We start from the raw sequence: 15257 nt of genomic DNA, 5'->3' as shown, positions 1-15257 counted from the left end.
GCAGAGACACAGAAGTGATCCCCAGGGTGAATTTCCTATTTCCCATCCAATCATCAAGATGTTTCTTGAAGAGTGCTAATGAGAAGCTTTGTTTGATATAGATAGGTAGTTTATTCTGGAGTATGTGAAGTCTCTGGGACAGGAATCTATCCCTCTGGCATGTTCTTTTTATTGTGGTGACAAGGTTTAGGTCCCTAGAGCATGTAGATTCATAGGTTCATAGGTAGGTACTAGGCTATCTGCCCAAGGGCATTTATAAGCCTAGCCAGAATGTGTTGGCTTTTGCCTCCCTTTTAAATTAGTTTCCTGGGCATCTGTCTAGCAGGGCCACTGAAGTGATCCCAGGGATAAATTTACAATTTCCCATCCACTCGTCAAGATTCCTCTTGAAATGAGTCTGCGAGGGCCTCTGCCTAACATCAACTGGGATTCTATTCCAGAGCGAGGGAAGCGTCTGAGACAGGAATCTATCCCTCCAGCACGTCCTGTTTATTGCTTTGCTGAGGTTTTGATTCACTGGAGTGTGTGGTTCTAAGAGATTTGTTTTTCTTGAGGTGGAGCATGTCCATTAATTCCGGGTTGGACATGGCCTTATACGTCAGGCATAGAACACCTCTGAGCAGGCAGTAAGCACGCGGTAGAGCTGGAGTTTCTTTAGTCGAGCTGCATAGGTCATCTCTTTGAGGCCCATGATCCTTTTGGTGAGGTACTTCTGTGGTCTTACCAGCTGTTGCATGCGCCAGTTAAGGTACATACCAAATGGGGCATTGTACTCTATTATGGGCCTAATGAGTGATGAGTAGAGGGGCACAATGACATCTAGAGGTAAACCCTTTCATGATTAGGTGGGCTACATAGAAGGAATATCTAACCACTTTGGCAATGTGATTATCAAAGGAGAGATTACTATCTACCTGGGTCCCCAGGTCCCTAATTACATTTTCCATACCTAGTGGATTACCACCTATGTGGTAATTCGTGGGCACTTTGTTTTTTCCAAAGGGGATGACTATGCATTTTTTGACATTCAGCTTGAGGCCATGGTTTTGACACCAGGTATCTGTCTCTGTAAGACCCTTCTGGAGGATGTCTGTGTCAGCCGGAGAGTCGATTACGGCCCCCAGTTTGCAGTCATCTGCGAACTTGGTCAGCCATAGTCCTCCCACGCTTGCCTGTACCTCAGAGAAGTATATACTGAACAGGAGGGGTCCCAGGACCGAGGACTGTGGGATGCCACTTGTGACTGGTTTAGAGTTGGACATGGCACCCACAACTCTGACCATGTGTGTTCTATCCATGAGCCAGTTGGCCACCCATCTCGTGACATAGGGGTTAATGTTCAAGCTGGTAAGCTTGTCTATGATGCCAGAGTGGGGAATGGTGTCGAAGGCCTTAGTGAGGTCCATGTAGGCTGTGTGGACTACCTTCCCTTCATCTATGGTCTTGGTAACTGTTTCAAAGAAGTCAACTAGGTTTTGGAGGCAGTATCTGCCTTTAACAAATCCAAAGTGGGTAGGGTCCAGTGTCTGGAGGTTCCCAATGTCTCTGTTTATGAGTTCCATGATAATTCGCTCCATAGCTTTGCAGACCAGGCTGATCAGGCTTATAAGGTGATAGTTCCCAGGTTCTGTTGTGGCATCACCTTTGTGGAGTGCGATGACTATTGCTGTATGCCATTCTTTGGGTACATAGTCTGTGGTAAGGCTGAGTCTGAACAGTGAATTTAGGTGAGGGTTTAGTTCCTTTTGGAGCTCGTGTAAGACACAGCCTAGGACACTATCCAGTCCCGTTGATGCTGTGTTCTTAGCTTTAGGGAGGGCTGTTTTTACCTGCATGTCCGTGATGTCTGGGGCTCTGCATTCTTCTGGGATGGACACATGACCTTTTGGGGGTGAGGGGGGTTGAAGTTTGCACTAAACTTGTCTGCCAGGATGTTGACAATGTCAGTTGGTTCAGTGTTTTTTGCCAATTTGCAGTAGCTCAAAGCATATCTGAGAGATGCCACCTAAATGTTTGATATAGCTAAAGAAAGCTTTGTGGTTATCTTTTGTTTCCTTGGCAATTTCTTTTTAGAAACTGGCCTTGGATGATTTTATGAGCGATCATAGTTTCTTGCTAATAATAATCAGTAATGCCTTTCCTTTTTGGAATTTTGCTTTATCATGTAGTAGTTTCCTCCTTCTGTTGTATAGCTTATTTATGGCCAAGGACCACCAGACTGGTTTCCTCTTTTTGGAAGAGCAAGTCTTGGTTTTATTCAGGATGGCTCGATCCATGCATCCCTGTAGATGCTCATATAATGCACTTGTAAAGGATTCTGCAGATTGGATAACATTATCCTGTAGCAAGAGGGCTCTGAAACTTTCCACTTCAGTCTTGAGAAGTGTGAAGTTTGCTTTTGAAAAGTTTTTCACAGTGGTTTCCTTGACTGGGGGTGGGGTTGGGATGTGGATGTCCAGTGTGATTACTTTATGATCTGATCTTACCAGCGAGGGGTTTACCTCTGGTGTGGAACACTGATCCCCCATGTTGGTGATGATCAGGTCCAGTATGTTGTCACCTCTAGTGGGCATGATGACCAGCTGTTCCAGGGTGTTGGAGTTTATAAACTCTAGGAAGCACTGGGCAAAGGAGTTTGTACTTGAGTAATTCTCCCATTCAATGTTTGGGTAGTTGAAATCTCCTAATATCATGGTGTTTGGTAAGACCTTTATATTTTCCAGTGTTCTCAGGAATGCTGAGTGAGGGTCCTGTGACAAGGTAGGTGATCTATAGCAGGCTACGATCTGATAAACAGCTTTGCCCACTCTTAGTTGCACTTGGATGGTCTCCGAGGCCTCGTGCTGTGCCACTAACCTGGAGGTGTGGGTATCCTTTATGAAAATGGATACACCACCTCCTTTTGTATTTTGGTCCAGGTTTTGGGGCCAAAGCTCAGAGTGACTGTGATTTCTTTAAGTGGAGCATGTCTAACAGCTCTGTGTTTGACATAGCTTTGTATGTTAGGCAGAGATCACCTCTGAGTAGGCGATATGTGACAGAGTAAAGCTGGAGTGTTTTGAGACGGTCTGTGTAGGGCATGTATTTGAGGCCACTAATCCTCTTTGTGAGGTATTTCTGTGGGCTTTCCAGTTGTTGTAGATGCCTTGTGAGGTACATACCAAAAGCGGCGTCGTAATCTATAACGGATCTAATGAGTGATGAGTAGAGGGGAACAATGACCTCTTTTTTTCTGCATGAGAAACCTTTTGTGATGAAGTGTGCCACGTAGAAGGATTTCCTGACTACTGTGGCGATGTGATTATCAAAGGAGAGTCTACTGACTACCTGTGTCCCAAGGTCTCTTATCACACTTTCAGTGTTAAGTATACTACCGCCTATGTTGTAGTTCATGGGTACAGAGTTTTTACCAAAGGGGATGACAATGCACTTTTTGGCATTGAGCTTGAGGCCATGGCTTTGACACCAGGCATCTGTCTCAGTGAGACCCTTTTGTAGGATGTTCACATCATTAGTAGTTTCAGTTATGGCTCCTAGCTTGCAGTCATCTGGGAAATTCATTAGCCAAAGACCTTTTGTGTTAGCCTGTACTTCAGGGAAGTAGATACCAAACAGGACAGGACACAGGACTGAACCCTGTGGTACTCCACTTGTCACTGGTGTGAAGTCGGACTAGGAGTCTGCTATTTTCACAGTGTGGGTTTTGTCAGTGAGCCAGTTGGCAACCCATCTTGTGACATAGGGATTTATACCTAGTTTAGTGAGTTTATCTATAATTCCAGAGTGGGGGATGGTGTCAAAAGCCTTGGCAAGATCTAGATAGGCTGTGTGAAACACCTTAATCTTGTCTACGGCTTTGGTGACTGCTTCGAAGAAGTCTTTCAGATTTAGGAGACATGATCTGCCTTTTTCAAACCCAAAATGGTTGTGGTCCAGAGTTTGGAGATTACCAATGTCTTTGTTTATAAGTTCCATGATGATACGTTCCATGGCCTTGCAGACCAGGCTCATCAGGCTAATGGAGCGCTAGTTCCCGGGGTCCGTAGTGGCTCCCTCCTTGTGCAGTGGGATAACTGTCACTGTTCACCATTCAGCAGGCACAAAGCCTGAGATGAGGCTATGATTGAACATAGTACTTAAGTGGGGTGCCAGTTCATTCTGTAGTTCATGTAGAACACAGCCTGGGATGTTATCTGGTCCATGGATGCTGTGTTCCTGGCTTTGGAGAGTGTTTTTTACCTGTGCAGCCGTGATGACAGCAACTCTGCATTCTTCTGGTATAGAGATGGGCTCTTTCATGTATGAGAGGGGGGTAAAGTTATCACTGATCCAATCTGCCAGGATGTTGGCAATATCAGTTGGGTCTGTATATTTAGTGCCATTATGCTGTAACTCAGAGCAAATCTCAGTGTTGCCATTGTGATTCTTGACATAGCTATAGAATGCTTTGTGGTTGTCTTTAGAATCAGTGGTGATTTTGTTTTCGTAACTAGCTTTGGAGGATTTTATTAGGGATCGCAGCTTCTTAATGAGGCTGACTAGGGAGCTCCTCCACTCATGGGTTTTACCCTCTTTTGCAACAGTTTCTTCCTTCTGTTGTGCAGTTTGTTTATGGCAGGGGACCACCAGATTGGCTTCCTTTTCTTGGAGGATAGTGTCTTGGTTCTGTTTGGGATAGCACGATCCATGCACTCATGTACGTGCTTATAAAGTGCAATTGTGTAGGATTCAGTAGTTGTAACTGTATTGTCCATCTGAATGGATGTCCTGAAGTTCACCACTTCTGTCTTAAGAATCATGAAGTTGTCTTTGGAGATATTTTTTAACATGATTTCCTTAATGGGGGGGGGGGGGCTAGAATGTGGATATGTAGGGTAATTAGCTTATGGTCAGATCGGACCAATGAGGCGTTGACTTCAGGTGTGGAACACTGGTCACTCAGGACAAACCAAACCCCATAACCAACACAAATAACCACAAAGTGAGCTAAATGCTACTCATTGCCAGAAGTCTCTGCCTCCAGATGCACGCACTCGAGGCACTTCTCAGTATGGAGAATATTTATTTATTTTACATTTATTTATTTTACATTTGTTGACCGGGCTAATCTAAGTGGATGTATATCCATTTTCAGTAGAGGCCCGGGGAGATAAGCTCCACATAAAAAAGATTAACATAAAAAAGATTAACATAAAAAAGATTAACATAAAAAGATTAACATAAAATGAATAACATATAATGCATGTATAGAATTTATTTGCAGATTATTACATAACATTTCAGTCGTTGAATACACAAATTATTACAGAACATTACAAAAATTTGCTAGAAACTCTAATCTCAAAGAAATGTTTTTTTTTTTTTTAGCATAGAATAAGGAACAGATATGGACTAGTCCATGAAAGTAAAAGTAATGGATGAGAAATACTGGGTCAGCAGTGATGATGATAGCAATGCCATTTTTGATTAGTCTGGGTTTGTACAGGGGCATAACCAGTGCATTTTCAGGTAAAGTTTCAATTTTTGTTTAAATAGTGATAAAGAGGACAGTGATGTTAGTTCATTTGGAAGTTGGTTCCAGTATTTTCCAACAGCATTAAAGAACAGATAGTCACCAGAGATATTGTTGGATTTACTTGTGGATATTAGTAATTTTTTTAGATGAGCATAAGGTATTAAGGTTTCTATATGAGGTAAAAAGGTTTGACAGTATTGGAGTTTTAGTTGGTTGGAAGAGGGTTTTATGGGCAATGGTGAGCTGGTTATAATGGAGTTGATTTTGTAGCTCAAGCCAGCCTAGCTCTTTCAGATTATAACAGTGGTGGGTCCTGAAAGAGGAAGATGTGGTAAATCTAGCTATGTTATTATAAGAGTTTGACAGCTTATTGAGGTTGTTTTTAGTCAAATTTGTGCATATGGATGAAGCATAGAGGAGTGTGGAGATTAAATGGGTATGGGCAATAGAAGTTCTGGCTTGTGGAGTAGGGAATGGCTTTATCCTATAAAGGGAGCGCAGTTTCCTATTTACAGTTTTTATAGTATTGTTAATGTGAGTTTCATAGGTAAGGTTGTTATCTATTGTTATACCTAGAAGTTTAGTGGTTAAGTCTGGAGATATAATGGTACCGTTATTGGATAGGACTGAGAAGTCTATTTGGCTGGACTTGCGGGTGGGTGTGAAGAGCAATAGTTTTGTCTTTTTGAGGTTCAAGAGGAGGCATCATTGTAAAAAACAGTTTTCTACAATAGTAAACATTTTCTGGGTTAAGGACTGTAGTTCAGATGAGGATTTAGCTGAGCAGATGATTGTAGAATCATCTGCATATTGAATACAGGTAGTTTGAGTAATTGCTAGGTGAAGGTCATTTATGTAGATTGAGAATAGGAGGGGACCAAGAATATTGATATCTGTGCAGTAACAGAAACCTAGTTCAAGGCTCCAGAGAGCACACCAGCACTATCAGGATACTACTCATTCCATACTTTCCAGCATCAGAACCTGAATCATAGCACGTAGGGTGAGGATGTATCCATATTCATCAAGGATACCTACACCTCTCTCTACATCCTCTCTACAGGATATGTACCCATAGAATGTTGCACAGCAACGTTCTTCCCACTCCACAGTGGTGGGGCCACAAAAGACCCTTGGCATTCATGCTCTATGAACCTGACGAGTCTGATCTGCAAGGCAATGGAGCTAATCATAATGGAAGTCAACAATAAAGACACTGGGAACCTTCACACAGTTGAACACACCCAGTTTGGCTTCGCCACATGCAGATCACGCCTCCTGAACTGGGTGGATTTCTTTGAGACAGTTACCCAGGCTACAGATGATAGAAATGAGCTCCACACAGCCTACCTATACCTTGCTAAGGCCTTTGACACCAGGTATCATAGATGAACGTACCAACCTGGGCATGAATCTATACAATACAAGATGGATTGCAAACTGGCTTACAGATAGATCCCACAAATTAAGAGCTGCTGGCTAGAAGTCAGACTCTACACCAGTAACAACTGGTGTCCCCCAGGGTTCAGTCCTGTGGTCCCTCCTGTTTGGTATAGACTTCTCAAAAGTACATGCCAACACAGGAGGGTTGTGGTTGAGTAATTTTGCTGGGAACTGTAAAGTGTTTGCCATAATAGATTCCCCAGATGACACAAATATTCTCCAGAAGGGACTCTGCGACAGATGTGTGGTGTCAGAATCATGGCCTCAAGTTCAATGTGGAAGAATGCATAGTAATCCCCTTTGGTGAAAACAAAGTACCCCGAACAACCACATAGGTGTTACCCCTTAAAACTGACAAGGTAATAAGGGATCTGGGGACACAAGTAGATAGTCATCTTTCCTTTGACAACCATGTTGCCAAAGTGATTGGGAAATGCTATGTGGCCCACCTAATCAACAAAGGGTTTGCATCAGGATCAAAAGAGGTAGTGGTGGCCCTCTACTCCTAAGTCATCAGACCCATCATTGAGTACAATGCACCATTTTGGATGTACTCAGCTAAGCATATCCAGCAGCTGTAGAGACCATAGAGGTACCTCACCAAGAGGATTACTGGCCTCAAACAGTTGTGTTATGCAACACAACTGGTAAAACTAAATATGTTCTCCATTGTGTACCACCTACTCAGAGGCACACTCTGCCTAACATACAGAGCCATGTCCAACACATAACTGTTGAACATGCTCCATCTACGGATAACAAAAGTCGCACTACACACCCCAGAGATATGAACCTCATCACAACAATGAATACAACATGCTGGTGGGATAGAGTACCATCCCAGACACTTGCCTTACTGTGGAACAGAGTCCCAATGTACATCAGACAGAGCCCCTCGCTGACACTCTTCAATAGGAACCTTGATGAGTGGATGGGAAACAGACAATTCACGCCAGGCATCACATCAGCAGCCCCACTAGGAAGGGGCTTAGGGTAATAACTATTAGAACTAGGGCTTGGGAGACTACCCAGCGGGGTGGTGAAAGCTGCACAACTTGCCTAGGCTAATATATGCCTCTGTGAAGATAGTCTACTACATACCTATGAACCTATGTGACAGATACATGCCTACAGATAGTAGATGCGTACTTCATTGTACAATCATGTTGTACAGCAGGCACATAGACCACATACACTGCAATGCTTACAGATAATGGTGGCTGTTATGTACAGTGGGTGAGATGTGCACCTCATGTCTTTTGTGCCATTGGGATGTGTGCTGGGTGGGACAGTCCTGGATGGCTCCTTGTCATGGTCACTGTCTTACACACATCTCTGCCCATCCATCTTTGGCTTTTTATACTGTGTTCCCCCTACATAGATATTGTAGTAGAGCTGATGAAGTGATCCATGGTGTGACAGTTCAGTTTCACATACACTCATCAAGGCTCCTCTGGAAGAGTGTCAGTTAGGGACTCAGCTTAATGTAGGTTGGGAGCCTGTTCCAGAGCAAGGGAAGTCTATGAGTTAGTAATGTATCCCTCCAACATGTTCTATTTATTGTTGTGATGATGATATCCCTAGAGCATGTGGCACAGTGAGCTTGGGTTTACTTCAGATAGTGCATGTACATCAGTTCTGCATTGGACATGGACCTCTCTGTTGGCAGAGATCGCCTGAGTAGACAGTATGCAACAGAGTACAGATTGAGTTAAATTCAGTCTTGTTGCATGGGGCAACTCTTTGAGGCTAGTAATCCTCTTGTTGAAGTACTTCAGTGGTCTTTCCAGCTGCTGAAGGTGCCTAGTCAGATTCATCATAAGTGTGCCGTGATACTCTCTGATGGTTCTGATGACTGATGAGTAGAGGGAACCTCCTTTGACGTACATGCAAAGAACTTGACAATTTGTGGGAATACATAGCATAATTTTCTAACCACTTTGTGAATGTGTTTCTGGAAGTAGAGATGACTATTCACATGTGTCCATAGATCCCTCATTATTACCTCCATATTTAGGGTGTTGGCACTTATGTGGTATTTGTATGACTGTAGCTCGAGGCCATAAATTTGACACCACATCTGTCTGACTGAGATCCTTTTTAAGGATGTCTCTGTTGTCCCAAACATCGATTATGACAACCTTTTTGCAGTCATCCACAAACTTTGCTAAACATAGCCCTCGTGTGTTTGACTATATTTCTGAAAAGTATACACCAGACAGGAGGGGTCCCAGGACTGAGCCATGGGGGACAGCAGTTGTTACCAGCTTGAATGGGAGACCACAGTTCTTACCTTGTGGGATCTATCTGTGCCCCAGTTAGCAATCCATCAGATGGCATACGTGTTTATGCACAGGTTGCTGATTTTGTGGATACGACATGTGTGTGGGATGTTGGAAAAGGGCTTTTCAAGGTCTATGTAGGCCATGTGGAGCTCATTTCATTGATGTATGTCCTGGGTGTCTGCCTTGTAAACTGTCTAGCAGGTTTAGGAACCATGATCTGCCCCCGACAAAACCAAAATGGGTAGGGTTGGGTGTTTGTAGGCTCCCAATAGCTCTATTTATGAGTTCCATAGTGATGGACTCCATGGCCTTGCAGATCAGGCTTATTAGGCTTATAAGACTATAGTTCCCATGGTCTGCTGTGCACCAACACTTGTGGAGTGTGCCAAACATTGTTGTAAACCATTCAAAAGTTTCATATCCTGTACAGAGGGTGATTCTCAACAGACTGTTCAGGTGCAGGGTCTGATTGTTTTGGAGTTCACATATGACACAGCCAGGGAAACCATGTCATCCCATAGATGCCATGTTTTTAGGTTTGGATAGAGCTGCTTAACCATTGTATATGTGATTTCTGGGTTTTCACAATCTCTAGGTAGGTAATGAGCCCTTTTGTCGGTGAGAGGGGGGTAAATATGTATGAACCTGTCTGACAAGATGTTGGCAATGTCAGTCATGTACATGTATTCATTTACACTTTGCACTTACTCAGAACATATATGAGTTTACATTGATATTTTTGACATAGCGAAAGAAAGCTTCATGGTTCTCTATGGACTCTTTGGCAATATTTTTGCCAGAACATGGCTTGGATAATGTTAGGAATGCTCATTGTTTCTTGATGATACTGATCGGAGATTTTTTGATCTTCTTTGGATTTTCACTTTCTTTGAACAACTTAAGTACTTGTAGTACACAGTTTGATTATGACAGTGGTCCAATATATTGTATGGGTCTGTTTTCATATCACTGTGTGCGCAAGGCAAGATTGGTGATTAGTGACAACTGTCTGGAGTAAGAACTGCAACTGCTAGATATGTGTGGCCCACTGCTGTACTCAGACATGGCCTACGTGTGTGAGCATGCCCAGGATGACCTTTCTGTATGTTGTTGACTGACATTTGCTTCGTTTGTTTAAGTGTGTGAGCATGCCCAGTATGACCTTTCAATATGTTGTTGACTGACATTTGCTTTGTTTATTTACATGTGAGCATGCCCAGTATGACCTTTCAGTATGTTGTTGACTGGCATCTGCTTCGTTTGTTTAAGTGTGTGAGCATGCCCAGTATGACCTTTCAGTATGTTGCTGACTGAAATTGTCTAAATTTGTTTGTGTGTGAGCATGCCCACTATGGGCATATATACTACGTGTGTGAAAAATAAAGTTGTTTTTTACTTCAGGGCTCACTTTTGTGTTGTACATCGACAGGAAGCAAGCTGTGCCTGCAAGGCTTCCATGAGTCAATTTGCATAGACTTATCAACATTTCTACATACAGGGGGGACAGCTATTATTTGTATATTTCTACCCAGGGGGGCACACCTGATTGTTGCTGTGAGTGTACATAGGATGAGGGGTACACCTGACAATTATACACATTTGCTAGGCCTGCACTGCTAGGTCAGGTACTCTATTTCAGTATGTACTGTTGCCGATCGTACTGGCTTGAGGCATACCACTGTACTACAGACCTTAGCTTCCAATTACACACATATTAGTTTGTGACTTCATAGCCTACCCAACCCACATCACACTGCCTGGCCTGCTGTTATCTGTCTGCATAGGCCTGGGGGGAGGTTACTCATATGCCTCTTCAGAGGGCATGTTACAGCATTTGTTTGTGTTTGCGTTTGTCTACAATTGTCCTGCTGGCTGTGACTGTTAGGTATGTGACCCCCCCAACTGGTATGTGTGAGTGACTTAAGTTGTGTCTGTGCCAGTGAAATGCTGTCATGGCTTAGTGGTTCAGTACTGTGACTGTAGTGCACAGTATCCTGAGTTTGAGCTCTGTTACTGCTTTTTATTTTCCTGCTGGGCAGACCTGACTGGTTAAGGAATAGTAAATCAGGTGTGAGCGTGTTTACCAGACTTTGCTCGACTTTGCCCGACTTTGCCCAATGTTGCCCAACGTTGCGCTGGCTAGCGAGGTGCGCTGCTATGTGCAATTGTATTTAAATATTCTCAATACTGGTAAAATTTGCTTAGCAGTGCTTTATATTGCTTAAAATAGAGACTCATGCCTCAGGTGGTGCTGCAGGGCTGCCTATGTCAGATACACATATTACACTCCCTATACATGTTTGAAAACAGGTAGTGTCAAGTTAGGCATCCCTTTTTCTGTATGTGTGAGTCAGAGAGAGGTGTCATTTCCAGGGTTCCTACTGAGTCAGTGTATGTGCTATGCGTTGCCTCTTTGCCAAGGCCAGGGCATACTGGGCATGCCTCCTTCTGCCTACTGGGGCAGGCTCAGGTTGTTCCTCCTCTGAGTCACGCTGTGCCTGTGCAGGCTTTGGCAATGGTGGGGGGCTATTTGGCCCTGCCCCATGTTGTTCCTGCTGCAGCTGTTTCCGCAGGATCATATTGTGTAGCATGGCACATACCATGGCAATTTGGGTACATGTAGTTGGTGAGTACTGCAAGGCTCCACCAAATGTGTCCAGGCACCAGAACCGTGACTTAAGCATCCCACATGCTCAATTATGTTTCTTGTTTGTGCGTGTGCCTCATTATGAAGTTCTTGTTTGGGTGTGTGTGCATTTCTGATGGATGTCATCAGCCACGGCTCCAGTGCGTATCCAGCATCCCCCACTAGGTGACCATCAGGGATTTCCCCATTGGCAAATCTCTAGTACAGCTGCGTCAGATGCCAGATGTGGGAATCGTGATAGCTTCCAGGGCAGCCAGCACACACATTCATTATTATGCCCTGGGCATCACACATGACCTGGCAGTTGATGGAGGGGAAGCCCTTGCGGTTGATGTACACCCTACCCGCTCTCCGGATGGTGCTTTGATGTATATGGGTGTGCAGTCTTTTGCACCCACTACCTCAGGGCATTCTGCTATTTGGTGGAAAAGATGCATATTCCTGGCCAATGTCTCATGGGAATTGGGGAAATATACCTGCTCACCTACATGTGCTGACATAGCATCTAGGAACTGGTGCAGTACCCTGGATGCTGATGCCTGTGAAATCACCATCATATCACCAGTTGGTCTCTGGAAGGTACCTGTAGCTAGTACTCTTAGGCCAACACATACCTTGGTATCCACTGGGATGGGTTCCCCTCTGTTGGTTCTGTGTGTGAGGTGTGGCCGGCACAGCTCAACAATTTGCTGCAGGAGGTCTCTGTCCACCCTATAGCGCTCCACTGTCTCCAGCTCATGTAGCCCCTGGTAGGTTACCCTGGGTCTGTACACTCTTCTCCTTCTCCTCACTGTGGGTTGCTCAGCAGCATTCACAACATCACCACCCTCAGCACCTTGCACATGTTGGTTTATGATAGCAAGAGCAGCCCCTAACATTTTGTCTGACTTAAAAGTTTTTAAGCTTTCCCTCTTTGTATACTGCAGAGCTGCAGAGTTCTTGGGGAAAAAACAGGGAAGAATGCTGTTTGCAGACTATAAAGTGCTGGGCTGGGCTGGGCTAGTCTGCTGCTTGTGTAATTGGCTGATTCTGATATATTTCACCTGGCAGCTCTGCTAGTTCTCTACGGTTAACTTCCTACTACTTCTTTTCCTTCTTTTTCCCTTTCTGTTTCTGCCCAGGGCAGTGCTGTGCAAACGAGTGCACACGAGTGCACACGTGCGCACATGCTGTGTGCACGTTTGCAAGAAATTTCAGATATTTTCACAGTGTGCACCTTTGGTTTCTGGTTTTCAAAAAGGACATCTGTAGACATGCCTCTTGCAATACTGAGCAACTCAGGGCAAACACAAGACACTGTGCTCCAATAAGCTTACAGCCTTTCTGACACACCCCCTCATGATGTTACTTATATTCTACTCTACTACTCACATACTCCTACACTTACACTCTTGGGACATGGCTCACATGCTGGGGAAAATTGGGATTTACTATCCTTATCCTCATTTGCATAAGATTGCCTACTAATGCATGGTTACACCTCTCACACTGAGCTTCTCCCCTTAGCAACCAGTACTCAGTGACCATGTTGTCTTCAGCCTGACATTCACCTGCATAGCAGGATAAGCTTTTTAGTGAAAATGGCTATTGTTGGCTATTTTTAAATTATTTACTTGTTTTTTTAAAGTGCCGCATGTTTGCGCGGTGCTGCTCTATGCTTAAACATCGGAGATCGGGGGAAAAAAGTTTGATTTTTATAATTTTAAACATTTATAAATGCCAATGGCCTTATATTTGGCCATCAGCATGCTTCCTCAACTGTATGCATCCTTTATTTGGAGCTGTCATAGCTCCATTTAGCTATTTGCAAAACGGTACTCCGTTACCAACGGAGTACATTTTTGCAGATAACACTAATCTTCCATGGACAGGTTAGTGTTTCCTGGGTTGCAAATTTACCTCATTTGCATAGCTTTCAGCAGCAAATGAGGTAATTTGCATATCATGATGCTGTCCGTGCAAGAGTAGCTTTAACAGCTCTTGTGCACACTCCTGCTGGCTGTAAATGGATCGCACGGCAGACATATTGCCTCTGTGAGCTCCTACACTCTTCTTGCACTCCGTGCAAGCTTTCGTAAATCCGGCCCAATGTAATAGGTTCAGAAGTGTAAGGACCTAGTTTAATATAAAATTTTAATTATCATATAATTTCTTTAAAAGGCAAATAGATTGTGTAGTGAAATTAAATATTTCTACTGTTTTAAATAAGTAATTCTAATTTAAGGAATTAAAAGCCTTCTCAATGCCCAGGTTCATAAATAAAACTTCTTTTCTGTTATTTTAATTTGGATATGTTTTCTCCACATAGCCTCTCTGTAAACTCTTGCCCCCCGGATTTACTAATCTTCCATGCAGGACTAGTCTAGTCCTGCATGGAAGCAGCAGTTTAGGAGGAGGACGGCAGCACGCCATGCATATTAATGAAGGCACGCTGCCTGAACACCTAATCCTACATGGAGCATGTACGAGTGCAGGAGGTGTGTCTGAGAGCAGAGCTCTCAGAATAAACACGCCCATACAATATAGAACAGCAGAAAGTGGAAATAAATGAGCAAGGCTACTCATAGGTGTCCGCATATCCCAAGCAGCAGTCCCCCATGTGTACAACAGCAACAGTACATATAAATAAACTGAAGAAAACAATTAATATTTATATAAATCTGAGTACAGTTAACCGTAGGTGTGCGGGTGTGCCCATCGCTGAGCTACGGTTAAAGCAGCTTAAAAGGCTGAAGAGGATAACAAGGAAGATATAAGCAAATGAAGCAACACAGCAATAGTGTAATCCGCCTAATGAGCAGACATTCCCGGTTCGAGTCCCACTGCAACACATACCATTTTCCATGTGAAATCTGTATATGAACATTTTTTCACATTGTTTGCTGTATAACCTACTAAATAACGTAAGTGTGAACTGGTGTACTGCATTTAATGCACATGTGAAGTGTCAGTGTCATAATGAATAAGGCACTAGTAAGTAGGTTTAAGCACAAATATATATAAGCACTAGTAAGTGTGTTGAAGTGTGGTTGCACGGGGGTAAGCATTACCTATACAGATTAAGCAAAGTAGAAGCTAACTGAGTGTAAGACACTGTAACCGGAAGTTAGCAGTGGTTAGTTCCATGCAAACCTGCACAAACCTGCTTACAACTGCTTTAATGTGCCTTAATCACTCAGTATCCAACCGCCGGTGTTCTGCATCACCAATAAAATAAGCAACTCTTGCAAAGATCGAACCAAGGACCCTGCACACCATAGACAAAAGGGATTTACTACTAAGCCAGACAGATTCACATAATGTTGATGTAGTCAGAAACATATCCAGTCCAATAACATTAGGATTTTTGGACTGCCAGAAAATATTG

The sequence above is a fragment of the Protopterus annectens genome, chromosome 6.part0, assembly GCF_019279795.1.
Source record: "Protopterus annectens isolate FY-2018-M chromosome 6.part0, PAN1.0, whole genome shotgun sequence".
Lineage (NCBI taxonomy): Eukaryota > Metazoa > Chordata > Ceratodontiformes > Protopteridae > Protopterus > Protopterus annectens.
The sequence above is the reverse complement of the archived record's forward strand: the minus strand, read 5'-3'. Positions refer to the sequence as shown.